We start from the raw sequence: 20,015 nt of genomic DNA, 5'->3' as shown, positions 1-20,015 counted from the left end.
TGAGTAGTAGTAACTAATTTCCTGGTCAAAGTGGATATTCATATCGGCTTTCAATGTTTCCTGGTCAAATTAATTTGGTCTGTGCTCTATGGTGTGGAATTCTGGCTTGCCGAATGAGAATTTATTCAGATAATTCAGCAGAATTTATTCAGATAATTCAGCAGATATGTTTTTATAATTCAGTACTACCACTTAGGAAATATTTGAGTCAGTTTGAATAGATTTTGAAATTTATTCCTGCACATATGTAAGCATTTTTTTCTCTTTTTTGAATAAACAACAATTTCAGTTCTTGAATTTCTATGATGCACAGCAAACACAGTGTCCATAAAAAGGGAGGCTATTGTTAGTGCACAAGATAACACTTGTCTCCAGACATTGACAGCTCAGTCTTGCACTATTACTGCATGTTCCTGTTGAGAGTGTAGCTGGGAGAATCTATGTTTGAGAAAGGATGGCCGAGACATGTGCTAACTAATCATTTCTCTTTTAATTTCTAAGTTTTATGAAAATCAATTTGGAACCAGAAATCCATATACCTGGACATCATTAGCCTACCTCCCTAGAATAAAACATCAAAATCAAATGGACACACAAAGTGCATTTTTACATCTCCTGCAAAACACTACTGAGGGAAGTTTTCATCATGTTTTTCAATATTATTCACATAAAGATAATAAGTTACTTTCAGAATTCAGTTCTGAGATAAAGTCCCTATTGTCTGGTGTACATTTTAATATCAGGGTCAATACTAGTATTACAATGTCAAAAACTCATCCCCTTTCATTGAAATCCCATTACCAGCTATAACACTCTATGCTTGTGACATTTTCGGCTTCCTTTTTAATTTTTAGATATGTTTTTATTCCCAGAAAGCTTTAGGCTGACTCTATCGTTCAGTTACAGTCACAGCATTAGCCTAAGCTAATTTCTCCAACATCTTGCCATTTTACACTTTATTTTTCTATTTTTACAATAAAAATTTTATGTGTATTTATTTTAAACTAGAAGCCCAGTGAACGGATTTGTGCACTGGTGGGGTCCCTCACCCTGGCCTGCAGGGATTAGGCCAAATCTGGCCCTGTGACATCCCCCCAAGGAGTCCTGGATTGAAAGAGGGCATAGGCCAGGCTGAGGGACTCCACCAGTGCACGATCGGGGCTGGGGAGGGACCACGGGAGGGCTCCAGGGCATGCCTGGCCCTCTCACCATTCCTGATCAGCCAGACGCCAGCAGCAAGCTAACCTACCTGTCAGAGTGTCTGCCCCCTGGTGACCAGTGCATATCATAGCAACTGGTTGAATGGTCTAATGAACTGTCAGGCACTTAGCATATTAGGCTTTTATTATATAGGATTGCATCAAATAATTTCTCAAAGTAGACCAGGGTAGAAATCATGTTAATAAAAAGTATTTCAAACACCTAGGTATTAATGAGAAGTTAAATAACTATATACATTATTTTGATTTGCTCTGGTTCTACTTTGAGGGAGGTAGTAAATGGTAAAGGGGGTCAATTATACGGAGACAGAAAGAAATTTGACTTTGGGTGGATGCAATATACAAATGATGTATTATAGATCTGTACACTTGAAACCTATATAATTTTATTAACTAACTAGGGGCCCGGTGCACGAAATTCGTGCACTGGGTGTGTGTGTGTGTGTGGGGGGAGTGTCCCTCAGCCCAGCCTGCCCCCTCTCACATACTGGGAGCCCTCAGGCGTTGACCCCCATCACCCTCCAATCGCAGGATCAGCCCCTTGCCCAGGCCTGACGCCTCTGGCAGAGGTGTCAGGCTTGGGCAGGGGACCCTCATTTCCTCCCATCACTGGTTCTGCCCCCAGCCCAGGCCTGATGCCTCTGGCCCAGGCATCAGGCCTGGGCAGGGGACCCCCAGACCCCTCCGATTGCTGGCTCTGCCCCTTGCCCAGGCCTGATGCCTCAGCCAGAGGCGTAGACCCCCATCACCCTCTGATCACCTGATCGGCTCCTTGCCCAGGCCTGACGCCTCCGCCAGAGGTGTCAGGCTTGGACAGGGGACCCCCATCTCCCCCCGATCACTGGCTCTGGCCCCAGCCCAGGCCTGAGGCCTCTGGCCCAGGAATCATGCCTGAGCAGGGAACCCCCATCTCCCTCTGATCGCTTGCTCCACCCCCCGCCCAAGCCTGATGCCTCTGACCCAGGCTTCAGGCCTGGGCAAGGGGACCATCATATCCCCCCAATCCCCGGCTCAGCCCTCCGCCCAGGCCTGTTGCCTCGGCCAGAGGAGTTGACCCTCATCACCCTCCGATCACCAATCACCGGATTGGCCCCTTGACCAGGCCTGAGGCCTCCGGCAGAGGTGGCAGGCCTGGGCAGGGGACCCCCAGCTCCCCGCGGTTGCAGGCTCCTCCCCTGCCCAGGCCTAACGCCTCTGGCTGAGGCGTCCGGCCCGGGCAGCGGGGACCCACAGCTGCAGCGGCCCCGCGATTGTGGGCTCCGCTTTAGGCCCAGGCAAGGGACCCCTAGCTCCCAGGACTGCCAGCTTCGACCGTGTCCAGCTCCCATCGCTGGCTCCACCCCTACTTCCTGCTATCACTGGCCAGGGCAGCAAAGGCGCCTGATTCTCCGCCTTTGCCCTGCCCCCCAGCTCTTAGCTCCCCCCTGGGTTTCTGATCACTGTCAGTGGCAGGGGGCTTCTTCCTGCTTTCCCTTTCGCCTCCCTGCATTGTGCCTACATATGCAAATTAACCGCCATCTTGTTGGCAGTTAACTGCCAATCTTAGTTGGCAGTTAACTGCCAATCATAGTTGGCAGTTAATTTGCATATAGCCCTGAATAGCCAATGAAAAGGGTATCGTCGTACGCCAATTACCATTTTTCTCTTTTATTAGTATTGATATCATCTCAAAAATGTAATAATAAAAATAAATTAATAATAAAAAGAAGGTAGACACACACACATATAATTTAATATTTAAAAATAATAACACCTTCATTGAAGAGTGCATTGTTAAGTGGTAAAGTATGCATTGGTTTTATTTAAGTTATGAAGAGTATGTCAATTTGGAACATAAAGTTAAAACTTAGAATCACAGAGCTTGTCAATTCTGTCTAAAGATGAAACACTTAGAAGTCTATTCCCAGACTCCTGGGTGTTAGGTTTACTTATTTGGACATCTCAAATGATGACAGATGTCATACACGCAGAATACAAAGTGATAGTAAAAGAACTGCTATCCTGTTTTGTTGATATTGACATTTTATTGAAACATTTATAAATTAACTTTCCAAATTATATTCACTTAATGACAGCTGCTTTTAGAGGCTAATGAGATAATTTGCATATATTTTCAAAACTTAAATATTAGCTATTTTAATAATAATAATATGTTATAAACTATCTAGTAAACATTTTTTCCACCTGTGAAAACAAATGTTTTAGCAATACCAGGGTTGTAGCTTATGCTTTTTAAAACATCAATTTTATGTCATATTCTTCCTTCCTGACACATTTTTGTTTTCCTAATTTGTGTATCTTATGAAATTATAGAAAGTGGCACCTGTTCAATAATAGAATAAATGCCAAGAGAGTATTTTAGTCATTATTTTACCTGCATTTTTAAAATAGCTATTTCTCTTAGATAAACAATTTAAACTGATGAAATAATATAAATATATGAACACATGTAATGATGTAGGTTTACATCATGTCACACATTGCATGCCAAAACAGTATAGAGTTATAAAGCAGCCTAATTTTCATGGATCTAGAATAAATTCCATCACTGGTTCTTTCCAAAGAAATTTAAATTTAGAAAAATGGAATCTTGAAAAGAGTTTTATTCTTCCACTATGGCCAATATGTGAGAAAAACCTACTAATTTAATATATTTTCAGTTGTAATATAGAGATAGATTAGAAATGTCGATTTGTGTCCCAATTCAGAACATAAAGGACATTTCTTTAGAACAGTGCTGTCCAATATGGTAGCCACTAGTACCATAAGGCTATTGAAATTAAATTAAAATTAAATAAAATTGTGACTCAGGTCTTCAGCTGCATAGCCACACTTCAAGTATTAAATAGCCTCTTATGGCTAGTGGCTACCATATTGAACCATAAGAACATTTCCATTATTCCATAAATTTTTACATTGTCATGGATAATCTAGAACCTCATTTCAGTAACTGCATTCTAATCAAACTAGAGGCCCGATTCACAAAGATTCGTGCAATAATAGGCCTCCCTCCCCCCGGCTGCTGACACTGGCTTCCCTTTGGCACCCAGGACCCGGGCTGCTTCACTCCTGCCACTGACAGGCACCCGGGACCCGGGCTGCTTCACTCCTGCCACTGACAGGCACCCGGGACCAGGGCTGCTTCGCCCCGGCCGCCATTGCCACCCACTGGCCCCGGGCTGAGGTGTGAGGTGGTCAATGCCACCTCATGGCGACCAGTCGATTGGCTGTTTTGGCTGTGATGCCTCTTGGACTTTTATTATTATGATAGCACTACTCTACATAATTAATGGAAAAATTGCACAAATAGAAAATATTTTTCCCCATATTGATGTGGATTTGTTTTAATATCACAAAAAGTATTGTCTGATATCATTTAAAGCTTTACCATAGCTGAATTAAAAACAAAACAAAACCAAAAAAAACCCCAAAAAACTGTTTTATACAGTAGAATAAAATGAGAAAATCTCTTGAAAAATACTTTAGGAAATTGGTGAAAAAAAAATTCTATCAAGTTATGATCTTGTTCTTTTTCTTAAAAATTATAATTATTGATAATTATGTGTAACTTTCTGGTTCTACAAAAAGATTTTAATTTGTTTTAACTATTTAAAAAACATTTTTATGTTTTCACACATAAATGTTTCCATAAAATTATACCTCCTAAATTAATCTACAAACCCTGATTTCTCTATATATAAAATGATATTTGATTCACTAAGATAATTGAAAAAATAGTGTGTGTTAAATTAATATTTCAGTAACACAGTGTTAAGCAAAAACATTTATATTTCAACCACCATTGACAGATTTCTTAAAACATATTAACCCATTTATCTTCCTTAATAAGTCTAGTATCCTGAAAATAATACATCATTTTTTATAATTGAGACTCTTATAATGCTTCAGTATCATTACTATGAAACGTATTTTGATATATAGCACTGTTATAGGGGTGGATAGTTATTATTAGTTCTAATTCCCTTCAGAATAACCTCCTGAATCATTATCCATCAAACCTATCAACTTTTCTAGTAATGTAGAACCTTCTAACTAATTTATATGGGTTTCAATCTATTTATTTGCAAATTCTAGGGGAATGAATGTCATCTCATTACATTCCTTGCCTTCAAGAAACTTACAGTTTAGTCCATATGTTTAAGTATAGATTGTTAAGTGAGAAGTAAGGAAAACAATTAGTAATGATTGAGCTTTTGTTGTGTAATAGGCACTTGAATGCTGTTTCACTGCTTTCCTGGAGCTGATGCCACCTGGATGGGGCTGCGAAGCACTCCGAAGTCTCCGGGATATTGAATTGCTAAGGAATTGGGGAGCAGACAAGCTGAAGTTCCCATTTCATGGATCCCTTGTGTGCACCTTCAGACTTTGTGGATGTGGGTGAAGACTTGTGTGAAGATAAATTAAATACTTCTGCTACTGCAGCTGAAACATTTCAGGAAGACACTATTAGAACATTTTTCCCCTTTATAATAAGGATATCAATGGAAAAGTGGTCCTTTGCAAAGGAAAAGTGGCATTACTACGTTGTGCAACCATTGGGAATACCAGCAATGTAACTCTCACATATTAGAATCCAGTGCCAGAAGGTAAGTTCATTTGCAGGGCCTGATAGGTGAAGGAACATTGACAAAATGATTTAATCTAGCTGCATGGTTCATCATTCACACAGTGGTATCTAAATCCAAGAGTATCTTGCAGCAGCTGAGAGTTCCTATACAGCTGCTGTGGAAATGTACTTCAGTTGGCAAAAGAGCCATCAGTGTCTTCTGTTTGAGCCTGTGTCATCAGTTCTGCAAAACGAGATTATCCTTAGAGGATGCCACATATATAGCACTCCCCATTGTAAGGAGATTCCTAGACATTCATGAGGAGACCATTGAAAAATCACTATTTTCTCTCTCTGAACTTGAAGAGGCCACTTGTCAATGCTGCCTCTGTACTTCCAAAGGTCATTAAAGGTAAAGAGATGATCATTGTCACACCCACCTGCAGATATTAGAACTGAAGAAGGGAACCTATGGTGCCTGAGTCACCGAGTAAAATAACTGGAAAACTTGGTGCCCCAGAGAACAGATGATTTGGAGAAGACTTGAAGAAGGTGAGAGTGAGCCATGTTAAAACTGGTAGAACAGCATAACAGGTAGAAGGAACCACAGCACAAAGACCCTAAGGCAGGAGAAATACACCTAGCACATTAGAGTAATACGACGATCAGGGATGTTAGAGTGGCAATAAAACCTCGGTCATTTAGGCCTTATAGACCATTTAAGTACATCAGCTTTACGCTGAGTAAGGGCTTTGAGGGGATGCTATGATTGGACTTCCATGTTTTAATATTTCATACTGATTGGTTCATGAAGACTAACTTGTAGGGGTATAAGAATGAACTGGGAGGTTTTTTTAAGAGACTCTGGAAAGAGACAATTGTGGCTGTGTCTGGGGTTGTAGCAGTGAAGGCCTGAAAAGTGGTTAGAAACAGGATTTATTTTAAATTTCAAGCTAATATGATTTCCTGAGGGAATGAATATTAAGTATGAGGGAAGATACTTTTATGACATGGCAGTAGGGTGAATGGAGTTACAGTGAAGTGAAATAGGAAAAGTGAGCTTAGAGTAGTGTTGGGAGAGATCAGAAGTTTTACTTTTAGACATGTTAAGTTGGGATGTGTACTGAATGTCCAAACAGAGATGGATATATGCATCTGAACTATGGAAAGATACCTTGTCTTGAGACACAATGTGATGGCCATCAGTGTAGAGGTAATATTTAAAGCCATGAGAATGGATGGGATAAAAAGGAAGTGAGAGAGAAGGAGAGGAGAGGAGAGGGAGAGGAGAGGAGAGGAGAGGAGAGGAGAGGAGAGGAGAGGAGAGGAGAGGAGAGGAGAGGAGAGGAGAGGAGAGGAGAAGAGAGGGGAGGAGAGGGGAGGAGAGGGGAGGAGAGGGGAGAGAGGGGATGATTGGGGACTGAGCTGTGAGGAATTCCAACATTAAGAGATTAGGAGAAGAGAGAACTATAAGAGTTTGAGGAGTGACCACTAAGTGAGAGAACAAATAAGATTCTATTGTCCAAAAAAAAAAAAGAAAGAAAGAAAGAAAAGGGTATTGATAAAATTTGTGTGCTCTATTGTGTCAAATGCTGCTGACAGTTGGAGTAAGATAGGAATTGAGAACTTTTATGTATTTGTAGAGAGGATGAGTTATATAAAAGAATAAAAGCAATGTTTGGTTTGGACTGCATGCTTACACAATTGAATGCATGATGAGTCAATTTAATTAAATAAAGAATTTAGAAGAAGACTGTGGGCAAAGATAATGCGTCAAGCAATTATCTTGAACCCTAGGGTGCAGGTGCACACTCTGGGTGGTTCAGGCGCTCCATTGTCACATGGGGGTGGGTAGGTGGGGACCTAGGTCAGGCTTGTCTAAGGCGAGGGCAAGAACTTTAGCAATAGAAGCAGAGGTGGTTGCTGATGCCATGACTCCCTGAGAGAGGAGAACTTCAAATGGGGCAAAGCACAGACTGGGAGCCCTTGCCTGTGGCATCTCTCAGATATCAAAGGTCTAGCCTGAGCACCATTGCAGGCAAAGTCAGTGCTTTGATACTAACCATCGTTTGTGCATTTTTAGCAAATAAAAGCATATACATGGGTATTGCTATAAAGGATATCAGAGAGGCATTAGAATTTTTCAAAGAGTTTTAAATCTCAAGCTTTAAAAACTGCTGCAACATATCAAAGCACATGTCCACAGAATTAACAGTAATTAGATTTAACATGGCTGCATTTGACCAAAAAGAACACTATTCCCATGTGAAACTTTGAATCCATCAATTAGTAATGAAGAGATAATTTTGAAATTATTTCTTTCTTCCTTATTATTCAATCTACAGCTATAAAATATGTAAGCATGTGTTTTGAAATTTTTTAAATATATATACATCATGAAGCCATTTTTGTCTTGTACAATAACCAATAGTTGCAAGGTATGTTGATAGAAACATTAAAATACTCTTGTATACATTTGTATTCAAATTTATATAGTAATTAAAATATATTTATATATTAAAGTTATAATAAACAAGCAGAACTGATTTGCCTGAACAGTTAAATTTCTCTAAAAATGTGGTTACTTGAGAGTTATCAGCTTTAGAAGCAATAAATTTTTATTTCAAAGTAATTTATTAGAAATTTATCCCCCAAAAAGGATGGTGTTCAGAGAGTTTCAGGGTTGGTGAACATAGAGAGTTTCTGGAAGTTTAGCACACTTCTGGAGGCCATAGAAGCTCTGCACTCCTTCCCACATACCTTGGCTTATGCATCTCTTCCATCTACCTGTTTCTCAGTCATATCCTTTTATAGCAAACTAGTATGTAAAGTAAAAAAATGTCATCCTCAATATCATTGATTGAAATTGTGGTAGACAGTTAGACAGGTATGAGCAGATCATGGACGATGGGCCAGGTACAGAAAGTCAACAAGGGGAAAGCCCTAGGTCAGGGGGGGGGGGGGGCAACCCCTGGCACGGGTGCCAAACATGGCACGCCAGTAACTTTTGCTGGCACGCGAAACCTTCTCTTATAATCTTCCATTTACAATTTTTTTCTTAATGTCGACTTTTTTATTTTTCAGATAAATTCAGTGTAGGTGCATCTTAGATAAATAAATAATTTTACATAACAAGTTATCTTAAAGACCATAGACATGGATTGATGTGATAGGGGAAGAGCAATTTCTATGACTCTGCCTTAACTCTCCCTGCCTTCCTAGGTCCGACCAGTGTTTGGGTTTCATCCACATATGCTTGTGAATCTTTGTTCTCAGTGATGAATTTTGTTAAGTCTCGTAATAGGAGTAGCCTGACGGATGAAAGTAGTAGCTCGTGCATATCTTTGAAGGTCAGGAAATATAAACCTGATGTAAAATCTCTGTCATCAGTGATCCAGCAGCAAAAGTCCCACTGATAATATCAAACAGAGTCATAAAGTTTTCTGTCAGACTATCAGTGTACATGTATACATTAAAAAATAAATGTATTTTTCATCATCATATACTGTGTTTTTGTCGCTCGAATGAATTTTATTATTTCTTCAAGATTCTTCACATACATACACCTTAAGAGATATCAAGTAGGCGTAACATGTTCTCAAAAAATTAGGGTTGGCACGTAGAAGAATTTTGAGTCAGAGATTTTGCTGGTTTTGGCACGCACTCGCAGAAAGGTTGCCCACCCCTGCCCTAGGTGTTTAGCAATGGGCAGAACCGGGACAACAAGGACATCGCCCCTAGGGTAGCCTTTCCTCCCCTGGCATGTTGCCAAACATGCAGGTTAGACCCTCTTAGAGGGGAAATAAGGTGGCCAGAGAATAGCCCTTAAGCATAAACCCCCTGAGACAATGAGTTCTGACCCACATTAAGTACAACTAGGCCTCAGTTATGTTTCAGCACCAGGCCCAGAAAAGCAGCAAAAACAAAGCAAGTGATGCCACATTGATATTGGGATCTGCTTTTTTTGACTAAAGACCCCCCTGCCCTGACCAAGCAGTGGAGACCATGACCTTGAAAGGACACATCTGGAAAGCTGATGAATATTCTATTGGGATCCTCCCTTGTGCCCTCCAGATAAATACCCTCCAGCCAGAGGACCCGGTGCTGCTCTCTCTAAGGAACAGCCTGTGTCTTTCCGCACGCCCTTCCCCCCCGGCCAGGTCTCCTTGCCTCTCTCTTTATCCTAAGCTCCAAGTGCCCTTCTTTTGACTTTACAACTTCTTTCCTGAGCCCATTTATTCTACAGCTCACTTCTTCTACTTCTGTAACGTTCTAAATAAGCTTCCTCTTATAGTTTGAGTCTTGGCTCTGAATTCTTTCTTAGCTGGAACTCAAGAACCGAGGTTGCTGAACCGAGGTCTAACACCTGGTACTGTTTTGCTGCCAACAAAATGAGTTGTTAAATGTATAAATTCTGATGGACAAATAAGAATGCATATAGTAAGTAGAAAGAAAACACTCATGAATAAAAAGGGCTGAGTAGGAAAAACAGCAACAGACAAGCTCTAACTGAAGGTAATAGTTGCTACATAAGAAAAGCAATTTCTCTGAAACAATGTTGGCCCTTTTGATTATGTTCAAGAGAAGACAAAAATCTGGATGATTATGGTAGTGTAGTATGTATGTGCTTGAAATAACACACACATATACAAACACACACTTTAGATCAAATAAAAGCTATTGTGGCATGAAATAACCCAGAAGAAATCTAATGTGTAAGCTCTGACATGAAGAGTAAGTGGAGATCTTTGGGCAGATGTGTTGCTGAAAAATGGCAAGAAATTCAGCAATAGCTAATTAAACAGCATTTTCTTTTCATAAACAAGACCAGGATTTAAATTATTTTCAAGTAGAGGCCATGGCAATGCCAATAATTCCTAAGGAAATTTAGAGAACATAGGTTGGAGAAAGAAGAGACATGCTGGAGATCAGGTAAAGCAAATAAAAATTAAAGAAACATTTTGTAGAACTAAAATGGCTATCAAATTTAAATCTACAGTTCCTTCCCCTCTCAGTAAAGATGTCCTTAATATGATAATGGATGTCAGAGGGTGGGGAAAGAGGCAGCAATCATTTCAATATGAGATAAGAGGACTCCATCTTGTCTGAATATGAAGCTTTAGACCTGCATTTTATTTCAAGTTTGGTGAACAGCAATCAGTTCCCATTTGTGATTAGTCTCTGTCTTTTCACTAAAGAGAGGGTTGAGACACAGTTTTAAAGGTTATTCTACACCAGACAAAAGGAGTACATGAAAAATAAAAGGCTTTTCAAATGATCTAAAGTGCACTTGAATCTGCCACTTTGATATCATTAGCAAATTGTGATTGATTAAGTATCACAGTTAAATCTCTTACAAGCTTTTTGGAATAAAAGGGGGTATAGCAAGCGTGGATATTCCCAGTATGTGGCATTATTTTTTAAATGTGCAATGTACTTTTTGAGGTTATGCAATCCTATCTCTTTTTCCTGAAATTATAAAATTAGAATCTTGAGAGTAGCTGTTCCTGAATCAGCGTCCAGGCAGATGATTGTCTTGCCATTTCAGCCTGGGGATTAATAGTAACAATCTTGGGATAATGCTCAGGTTCCACTCCATCGATGATGCAGATGTGAGACAAACATGGTTTGATTCTTTTTATGTTACTCTTTTAGTTAAAAGCCTTCACTCCTAGCAAGGTCGGTCCATCTCAACTAAACAGTTGATTATGTGTGCGCTCATTTTAATAGGCACTGTCAAAGATTTTTATAAAGTGAAAGAACTAACATAGTTAAGGTATAATGTATACAAAGCATACATTATAATTGTCTGGTATAATGTATAAGAATTTCAGTTGCACTACACCTCTTCATCATTTCATATTTTCAAACTGTTTTCATTTTGGTCATTCTGGTAGATATGTAATATATTTCATCTTGGTTTCATTTTTAACTTCCTTGATGAATAATGAAGTTGGGCAACTCTTCATATGCTTATTAACTGTTTGCATGATCTCTTTTATAAAGTAGTATTCAATCTTTGAAAGTTTTTCAAATGGTTATCTGTGTTTATCTTAATTGTAAGATTCTTTTATGTAATCTAGCTAAGAGTCCATTGTGGTATATATGTATTGCAGAGTTCTTCTCCCACTCTGTGATTTGTCTTTTCACTTTCTCAATATTGTTTTATGGTGAACAGAAGTTTTAAAACCTAATACAGTCCAAATTACAAATATTTTCTTTTATGATTAGTCTTTTTTGTTGTTGTTCTGTTTAAAAAATATTTGCCTGCCTTCAGTTTATGAAGGCCTCCTCCTACGTTATCGTTAGTCTATTACCTTACAAATGTACATTATGATCCATCTGGAACTGGGTGTTTACTATGCTGTGAAGTATTGGTCTAAGTTATTTTTTTTTTCTATTTGAATATACAATTGACCCAACACTATTTATTAAAGTTTTTGTCGCTAAATTGCGGTACTACCTTCATCATAAAACAATTAACTATATATATGTCACCCCTCTGTTTTGTTTCATTATTATATTTTCAGACTTATTTGTTGAGATCTTCATATGGCCTTCATATTAATTTTCCACTTTTATTCTTTTAGTCAATGGTGTCTATGCTATTGACATCAGACCGGTTCTTATCTCTCCAAACTCTTATTCCTCATATTCTATTATTTCTGTCATTGCCATTTACCCTGTTGAAGTAATTTTCAATCAACTTTCTGGAAAAAAAGAGTCTTTTAAAGATTAAAATAGACTGTATGGCACTCAATTTAAATAGACTCATCTCTCCCTCCTCCTCTTCCTTAAGTACAACTATAAACCTTTTGAATACAAACCAAAATCTTATATACCTGAAAGGAGTAATAGACAAATTCTCAATTATAGTTGATGACTTAAAAAATCTCAGTATCTGATAAAATTGCTATACAGAAAATCAGCAAAAATGTAGATAATCTGAATAATACAATCAACCAACATGACCTACTAATATCTATCTATTTATCTATCTATCTATCTATCTATCTATCTATCTATCTATCTATCTATCTACTATCTATCAAGTATCTAGATCACTACACCCAGAAACAGTAGAATATACATTTTCTCACAACTGCATGTGAATCTACAATTATCTCAAAAAAAAGCTTAAATAATGTACATTGTACTTCAAACTATTACTTAATACTATCTACTTTTGAACATAATTCAATTTACATGTAAAATATTTTCAAATATACTTTTTAATTGGATTAGGAACAAAAATATTTTCGAATGACTAATGTAAAAATTAAAAACAATAAATACTAACAGTTCTCTTGTTTTTTTCATACAGAATTATTTCTTCTTTCTCTACATAAAGTATATCCATCTCACATTCCAGAAGTAAATATTTAGATTCTTTAGAAAAAGCTGTTACTTGCTGTACTGTAATGTAATTTTAAAATATAATTACTATAAGAAATCTAGTCTTCTTGCTTATTTAATCCCCATAAACAGGATGGCGATATCTTTAACCTATTGAAATGAGAGTAATAATATTAAAGTTGTTTTTTTTAAATATACTTTATTGATTTTTTACAGAGAGGAAGGGAGAGGGACAGAGAGCTAGAAAGAGAGAGAGATGAGAGAGAAACATCGACCAGCTGCCTCCTGCACATCTCCCACTGGGGATGTGCCCGCAACCCAGGTACATGCCCTTGACCGGAATCAAACCTGGGACCCCTCAGTCCGCAGGCCAACGCTCCATCCACTGAGCCAAACCGGTCTTGGCTAAAGTTTTTTTTTTAAACTTAAAGGCACTGATTTGAGATGTCTACTCCATTTCAAAATTAAACTATCATCTCTTTGTGACTTAGTAATAGACACTTCATCACACATTTTAACCATTTATAGCTTTGGTATATATAAAATGTACAAATACATTCATTTAGTTAAGTACATTTAGAGTTAACTATCTCTCGTGCTCAAATTTATTAACAAGCAGAATGGCTTTTCCAGTTTGGGGGAACTAGCAAAGGAGCGTGGTATTGTAGCAATATTGACTTTTTTTATTTCAAAATCCTTTGCTAGTAGAATGAAGGTGTAAGAATTGGCAGCTTCAAATCCTGCAGAATGTTATCACCATACTGTCAGAAAGAGTGCACTTAATGCCAACTCTGACGAAACTGGGTGTGTTCTAAATCAAGCATGAGCTATGGACTTCTTATGCCAACAAGCATTTCAACTTTTACCTTATTACCACATTTCCTGGATGCTACAGGATAATGTCTTTTATGCTTTTTACTGCTTGTATGTGAAATCACAAAAATTTTGCCAAATGTAGTGAAAGTTCAGGGCTGTTCCCTGACACTGGTTTACTGCCTATTGGTCTTTGGAAGTTTGAATGCATACGTCTGTATCTATCAATGGGGTCTATTATACTTCACCCATCACCTTGACAAAGCATTTTTTCATTGTGTAGCCTGCTTTCAAGAGAGTAGGTAAAACATGCCATGGCACAGAAAAATTGCTTTCTTTCAAACATCCCCCTGCTCAAATTTATTAAAAAACAGAATGGGTTTGTCAGTTTGGGGGAACTAGCTGAGTTCCCCCAATCTTCTATCGGAAGATTGGAAGTCATGTTTCCTTTAAGGAAATTCATCTATACAGAAAGTAAATTTAGGGATATTAGAAAAAATACTAAGGTATATTTACAATATGAGTTTGTCACACAAACCTGATTTAAAAAGAAAACCACTTTGAAAATTTCTGGAGGAAGAAGAAAGGTCAATTATGTTATAAAAAGTAGACTGTGTATGACATGAGGACCATATGTCAAAAACATTCTTTATTTCCCTCTCATTAGAATGCCTTCCTGTGAGAAGGTTAAATGCTCCAGGAGAGGGGTAGGATGTTTCTCATGTTAACTAATCCAGACAAAAGTGAACAGAGATCTGCTTTCTTCAGCATTTTTTAAAAATATATTTTATTGATTTTTTACAGAGAGGAAGGGAGAGGGATAGAGAGTTAGAAACATTGATGAGAGAGAAGCATCGATCAGCTGCCTCCTGCACACCCCCTACTGGGGATGTGCCCGCAACCAAGGTACATGCCCTTGACCGGAATCGAACCTGGGACTCTTCAGTCCCCAGGCCGATGCTCTATCCACTGAGCCAAATCAGCTAGGGCATTTCTTCAGCATTTATTGATATTAATTGCTTTATTGAACTATCTGTGAGAACACGGATTTCCCAATGCCAGCATAAAGGATCATTATTTATAAGCTAACTGATCCCACAAATTCTACACTTAGCTCAACATTTCTGTTGGAAATACTGAAAACATCTTTTGTAAAAATGGTGTTATATTTGAGCTTTTCATACTGCATGCTAAATTGCATAAGCTAAGTGATAAACATTTTCCAGGAGAGGGGAACTTTAAAGTCCCACATACTAGGCTTCAAAGCCCTGAAGTGTGGCTTATTATTACATTTTTCTTCCATTTATTTTTCATTCTTCCCCTTTGGCTCTGTCTTACAGGTGTCCCTGGTTACAACCATCAGTAAAAACAAAACACATGTGTAGGCCATAAATCTGTATTTGTGTTAATTCATAAGAGAAAAATATCTTCAGTTCTTCCACCCGATTCACTTTCCTTCTACCACTTGGAAGCTCTCTACAGGGCTCTGAGCTCATGATGACAGAAACCAAATTCTGTCCCACATGACAGTTTAACAGGCAAGTGTCTGTGTGTCATTTCTCATTGAAACTAAAGAAGTCAAGGTGGAAATTCTGGGGTTAATTTAGAACATAAAAGGGCTTAGAAAAGGAATCAATATTTGGTAAAAGGGGGAGCTACCAAGTGCATCTTTTTGTAGACCTACTCAAGTCTCAGTCAGACATATGTTACTTTTCATACTGGAAATCCTAGCCTTGAATATCTAATAGTACATTTCCCAGGCACCAAAAGGGAAGCTCTTATAATTTTTGTTCAGATATTCATATTATAAAGGTGCCAGAGGCAATGCTAAAGTCAAGGTAGAATTGGTTATTTGCTTGTAAAGTCTAATTTTAGTCTTTAATAGATCAGCTGTTTTAAATAACATCACATTGAAATGTAATATGTAAATTGTCAGCTTAGAGTATTATCTTCTTTTTCCTTCACTTTTATTTTGATAAAGTAATAATTGGGTCTCTAACATGGTTTTATATTTCTGAAACAACACTACCAACAGCTGCAACAAAGCATCCAGGCTGTTGTGTTTTATAGTTTGATATATCACTTTTTTGTGTTTGTATTTTATTTTTTCAAATCATTTCTCCAGTGTTAAGAATGAATACATTCTTTTGTGAGAAAAAAAAAAGTATTTTTTAAAATACAAAGATGTATCTAATAGTCATCTCACATTGAAGACATGAATTTATATAGTGCTTTTAGGGTATCTTAGATTTGATTATGAAGTTATTCCATGAGTAGGTCTTGCCAAGACTATCACAGAATCAATGGACTGAACTTATTAGGTCATCATCTCTTACTAACAGTATAGAGCTCTCAGAAGCTTTATTAGGTGCAATTGTAAGTGGCTAAGACAAGAGATTTCAATCATTTCTTTTAGAGATGATTCCACAGCTTCAGAAATTTTATTGGCAAGAAATGACTTCTGATGCCCAGTCAGATGTGTCATTTTTCACTTAGAACATTGGCAATCAATCCTGCCCCCCACCTCCTACCAACCACACAGTTTTGCCTGCATTGTTCTTTTTGTTGGTTTGTTTTTGTGTTTCCACACTATTTTTCACCCAGTCAATTTTGCCCACATGGCCAAATACCCACATAAGGAGAAAAATCAAAATTGGACAGGTTTGCATGAATAGGGATTCGAATGAGTTGAAGTAAACCATGGAAAGAGAGCATTTAGTTTGGCTTAAATCACTGCTATAATCACTTAAACATGAACAATAACCCATTTGTAAAACATCAGAAACTGTTTTATATCACAGACATATCATTAGGCCCCATAACATTCCAGGAACTTGCCCTTTTCAACCTCCGCCCACCCTCTGAGAGACTATCTATTTCTGTAATAGCATTCTCAATAGAGATTTTGAACATTATTTTACCTTCCCACTCACAAAGATAAGATGGTATGGCCAGGGTATTGTCCTGTGTGCCTTCTTTTTCTGGGATGGAGGCTTTAAGAAACTATAGCAAGCCCATAGGGAGGCTCCCTCTCCACAGTGCATAGGAAAAGCTCCCTGTGATCCAGGAGCCCCATAGCGGGGCCTTTCTCAGCTTATAAACAACACAGCTATGAATTTCAGTGGGTGAAGCATCAGGCTGGAAATCTGTAATAACATGAGTTCTGATTCCAGATCTGTAATTCACTGGCTTGTTGAGTAACAGTGGGCACAAAACTTCACTGGCGTGTCTTTTCAAAAGTTTAATCTTAAAATTTATTAGTTACACATTTGATAATAGTAAAATATATCACCACAAAAAAAAAAGAACAATCTAAGAAGAGTAATTTAAAGCAAAAAGGCTAAGTTGATGCTCTGTAAACATAAAAATGCACAATTTAATTAAATGCAAAAAGCCACTCATGACACCTTAAAAAAAAAAAAAAGAGCTGGTGGACCTCTGAGCTATAAAATATTAAAATGTATTGTTCAGCTTTATAATCTGAAAGTGTGAATTGCTATGAAATAAAAAAATAAAAAAAACAATTCAAGATAGATTCATGGCTCAGAAAAACATCAAAACTAGAATTTGGAATAAGATTAAATTGACATCATAATTCAATAGTTTCTTGCATGAATGCTTACTAAATGATGCTGAAATGTTAGTTAAACATTTCTAGATAATTATTTGTCTCTATCCATTGCTAAAAGTATTTCCTTATTGCTTAAAATGTTAAATTAAAACATCTAATAGAACATTTTAGATAAATATAAAATCTATGATTGTGTAGAATCTCTCTAAATTTCTCAGCAATGAAGAAACTCACAAATGAGAAATCAAGAGGTTTGGTAACATTAGATTAAATTTCTAAATGTCAAAGTAACATATTAAAGTTTCAAAGTAAACAAAAACTAAGGCAAATTTTACTATTTTTACAATAGACTTCTGGTATTCTTTACAATTTATAGTTTGAGTCCAACAAAAAAAAAACACACTATCTAATAAATATTAAAAATAAATGAACAGAATCCACAAAATAAGAAATAGAGTTAACCAATGTATTACTAAAATTTTATCCTCATTACAATTCAGCTAGTACAGATCAAATATATTTTGTTTGTGTTGTTTTTATGGTTTTTGGTTTTTACAAAGTATTTCTTCTAGGATGGGCCTCTTTTAAACCACTGGTAGGAATATTAGTTTTCACAAACTTTATGGAAAGGTATTTGGAAATATTTATATTTTACTTTAAAAATTGTTATGCCTAAACTTTGGTTTCATTATTTTCCCTTCCAGAAATGTATCTTTAAAATTTGTCAGAAATAAGCAAAAACATGTTTATTGCAGCATTGTTTATAATTGTAAACTATTGGAAAAGTGAGTGCTCATTAAAGAGATAATTGGTTGAAATTAGTCCCATGCATAAACTCAAGTAAAATGTTACCCAAAATATGCAAAAATAGAAAAAAATATGTAAAAACAGTTAAATTAGATAATAATCTTGTAAAATTTTACATACACCACAATGTGCTTTGGGCTTATGTAGTTATCCACATATATTCAAGCCTAAGTGACCATCCAACCGTTTGACTGTTCAACCTCTAGCTATGATGTGCAATGACCACCAGGGGGCAGATGCTCTGACCGGTAGCTATGATGCACACTGACCACCAGCAGGCAGAAGCTCAATGCAGGAGCTGCCGAGCTGCGGTGACTTGGCAGCTACAGTTCTTGGGTGATTCACCTGGAACCAGAGAGGAGAGAGCTCGATTCCGGGGTGTGTCACCCAAAAACAGCCCTCTCGCAATCCGGGACTCCTCAAGGGATGGCAGAGAGCCAGTTTTTGCCTGATGCCCACAGGCCAGGCTGAGGGACCCCACCAGTACACAAAGCAGTGCACTGGGCCTCTAGTATAGGAGTAATAATTAAAAATAATACTTCAGGCCACTGTGGCTGCAGCCATGACCATGCTCAGGCTTCAGAAGAGGTTTCCCTCCCCTGGTTGGCTTGGCTCAGTGGTTGAGCGTCGACCTATGAACCAGGAGGTCACATTTGGGTTACTGGTCAGGGCACATGCTGGGATTGCGGGCTCCATCCCCAATGGGGAGCGTGCAGGAGGCAGCTGATCAATGATTCTTTTTCAACATTGATATTTTTCTCTCTCCTCTCTCTCTCTCTCTCTCTCTTCCTCTCTGAAATCAATAAAATATATATTTTAAAAAAAAGAGGCTTGCCTCCAGTGTCCTCCGCTTTGGCGAAAAGAAGATCGGGTTGGACCAAATGAGACCAATGAAATCACCAATGCCAACTCCCATCAGCAGATTGGGAGGCTGGTCAAAGATGGGCTGATCACCCCGACGCCTGTGACTACCCATGCCCAGGCTCAATGCTAGAAAAACCCCTTGACCCGCAGGAAGGGCAGGCATAGGGGCATAGGGAAGTGAAACAGTACTGCCAAGGCTAGAATGCCTGAGACAGTAACCTGGATGCGGAGGGTGAGAATTCTTTGCTGGCTACTTAGAAGATACTGTGAATCTAAGATTGACCGCCACATGTACCACAGCCTGTACCTGTAAGTGAAGGATAACATGTTCAAAAACTAGTGGATTCTCATGGAACACATCCGAAAGCTGAAGGCAAACAAGGCTGGAAAGAAGCTTCTGGCTGACTAGGCCAAGGCCCACAGGTCTAAGACCAAGGAAGCTCTCAAGTGCCCTGAAGAGTGGCTCCAGGCCAAGAAGGAGGGAATCATCAATACTGCGCAGGAGGAAGAGACCAAGAAATGAAGCTACACCTCTCTTACCTGTACATAGTAGCCTTGGCGATTACATGGTTCAACCATTTAGTAAAAGTAGCCTTCATGTAGAAATAAATAAACAAACAAATAAAAATAAATAAATGAAAACAATTCTTGAAAGAAATACAGCAAAGTATTAATAGCAATCTTTCCAAGAGTAGCATTACAGGCTATTGTTTTCATTTCTCTTTATATTTTTAAAATGCCTATAATTAGATTTCAGTACTTTCATAATCAGAGGAGAAAAACATATTTTTTTTGACATGGATTTTAAGGAGTCCTT

General features: G+C 38.0%; 1 pseudogene; it reads left to right on the top strand.

The window, feature by feature from the left end:
- The first annotated feature begins 18,896 nt into the window (after positions 1-18,896).
- LOC132237993 (large ribosomal subunit protein eL19-like) lies at positions 18,897-19,781 on the top strand (annotated as a pseudogene).
- Positions 19,782-20,015: the final 234 nt, after the last annotated feature.

The sequence above is a fragment of the Myotis daubentonii genome, chromosome 7 (assembly GCF_963259705.1).
Source record: "Myotis daubentonii chromosome 7, mMyoDau2.1, whole genome shotgun sequence".
Lineage (NCBI taxonomy): Eukaryota > Metazoa > Chordata > Mammalia > Chiroptera > Vespertilionidae > Myotis > Myotis daubentonii.
The sequence above is the reverse complement of the archived record's forward strand: the minus strand, read 5'-3'. Positions and strand labels throughout refer to the sequence as shown.